This window comes from Nicotiana tabacum, chromosome 8 (genome assembly GCF_000715075.1).
Source record: "Nicotiana tabacum cultivar K326 chromosome 8, ASM71507v2, whole genome shotgun sequence".
NCBI classification, from domain to species: Eukaryota; Viridiplantae; Streptophyta; class Magnoliopsida; order Solanales; family Solanaceae; genus Nicotiana; species Nicotiana tabacum.
The window spans coordinates 64,167,992-64,170,487 of NC_134087.1; the positions used below are offsets into that span (position 1 = coordinate 64,167,992).

General features: G+C 39.3%; 1 non-coding gene across 1 annotated transcript; it reads left to right on the forward strand.

Annotated features, from left to right (window-relative positions):
- The first annotated feature begins 421 nt into the window (after positions 1 to 421).
- On the forward strand, positions 422 to 528 carry LOC142163639 (small nucleolar RNA R71). The gene has a single exon (XR_012694585.1). It is a non-coding gene; the product is annotated as a small nucleolar RNA R71 (small nucleolar RNA).
- The last annotated feature ends 1,968 nt before the right edge of the window (positions 529 to 2,496 follow it).

Here is a 2,496-nt window from a genome sequence, read left to right on the forward strand (position 1 = left end):
CCAAAATTATTGACATAATTCATGACTTCTGTGAATCCCTGGTTGTCACTCTCTACTCCAAGAGCACACATATGACTAGTTTATGCAAGGAGTGCACAAGCCTCATTTTGTGGTATCCACAATGTGCACCTATTTCATACCCATCTCATCGATTTTCTTTGTCAGCAAGCTCATCTGGGTCATAAGAGTGGTTATGTTTTCTGCATGTGTGTTGTTGGGGTCAAGAGCGACAGAATGCACTATTGGAGTGAGTGTTATGTCTCTCGTCATCCAGCCTGAATTTTGAGACATCTTGTCAAGAAGAATCTTGCACTTTGTAAAAGTTTTGCTCAGGAATACACCCCTGGCAGAAGCATCTACATTGGCCTTCAAACTGTCAGCCAAACCCATATAGAATCTCTGTCCCAGCATCTGATTCGGAATGCCATGGTGAGGGCATTTCACCAACATGCACTTAAACCTCTCCTATGTCTCTTACAAAGTCTCAGTCGGTTTCTGCTTGAATTACAATATCTCATCAATCTGCCTCGCAGTTTTGTTGGGTGGATAAAACTTGTTTAAGAACTGCTTGACTAGTTCCTCCCAAGTAGCAATGAAGTTTATTGGGAGCGAATTCAGCCAAGTTTGAGCCTCCCCCGTTACTGAGAATGAGAACAATAATAATTTGATTGCCTCAGGAGTCACATTCGGCTGTCTTTGAGTGACACAAATTGATAGGAAGTTCTTCAGATGTTGTTGTGGGACTTCGATGTATGACCCGGAGAACAACACCTTATTCTGTAACAGGTGCAGCATGTTGTTGGTAATTTGGAATGTCTCCACTTGTATGGGAGGAACTGCAATTGCTGTGGCCAGGTTATCAGCAGTTGGTTGCGCCCAATCATAGAGAGCAGTTTCTGGCACAAGAGGTGCTACCACTCTGATGTTTGGGTCATCTCAATCATTCATGTTGTTCCCGTTGACGTTATCTATGTCACCCATTTCAATTTCAATTTGTTCATTTTGTTTCAGCTATTTGCTCTTCCTGTTAGCCCGGTTCAATGTACGGAATGCTTTCTCGGGATCAGAGAGTCCTTCAAAGAGTTCACCAGTTCTAAAAGAGCTTCTAGGAATGCACTTGAGTTACAGAAGAGTTCAACCGTGAGAATTTCAATGGAAATATTTTTAACCCCACAAAAATTTGATCTAAACTAATAATCCTAGCAATTATTCAAAGTTACAATAAATAACACCGTTAGTTCCCTGACAATGACGCCAAAATTTGATCACACCCAACTATGCCTTACAAAAAGGACTAAGCGGTGGCTGCAAATATATAATTCGGTTCAGTCCGGAGTCGAATCCCACAGGGAACTAACCTATTTACTACAACTTTTAACACTGCTAATGAATAGCTCAAACAATCCCCGTATGCACGATTTTTAATGGATAATGAGTAGACTTTAGTTAACTAATGAAAAACAATAATAAAACTAGCAATAATCAAGAATAGAGTTGAATTCAATGGTAAAATGGTCTAGGGTTATTGATTTCCCCAATTGTCGGATTAATTCCTGACATGTTATCTATAATCTCGCCATAATACTCTATAAAAAGTATGAGTTCTAGGTTACCACAATTATCTCTCGATCAATTACGATTTACTAGAAGCATTCTCTCGAACTACTCTAGTTAACAATTTATTCAACTCAGAATTATTCCACCAAAGCTTCATTATCTCTAACCCTGCTTTTAAATTCAAGCAATTAATCTCTTAACTTACCCGAAAGTGGTGTTGTTCAACAACAATCTAACCCAGTGTTCTTTCTCAAGCAACACAAGGTAACTAGACACGTTTAATCAAGGGCCCTTTCAATTAATCACAGAAAAACACATAGTTGAACAATTATAGAGTAAGAAATGGCTTAATTATATCAAAACATAATCAAGACTTCATCCAACAATTGGTTCCATCAACCCTAGATTAAATGTTTAGCGACTCATGGTAAAACAAGATAAAGCCATAGAATAATTCATAATTCACAAAATAATGATAAAAAGAAGAAGAATGAAAAACTCTAATAGTGTCTTGATCTTTTCACACTTGTTCTTGCCTCCAATTGAGTCTAAAAACAAGCTTCCTCCCACTTGGGCAAGTTTGTTGAGTTTATATAGGGTTAGGATAAGTTTCCCACGCTTTACACTTTGGCCCCTGGACTTTCTTGGCATTTTCCATATCGACTGCGGTCATGGGCCAACCGCGGTCATTTTAGACAATTTTGTTTTTGCGCCTTTTTCCACCGCATCCCAACCGCGGCCCTACCACAGTCGCGGTGGACTGTTGCCCATTTTTTCTTCGCCTTTTCTTGCTCATTTTCATCCGGGCTCTTCTCGATTGGCCTTGTATCTACATATTTGACCCCAAAACACTCTATATCCTCCTCCTAACTCGCAGTAGCTCCTGCAAAGCATAAAAACCTCAATTAGAGCATTTTTTATCATTTAGCACTTAAAACA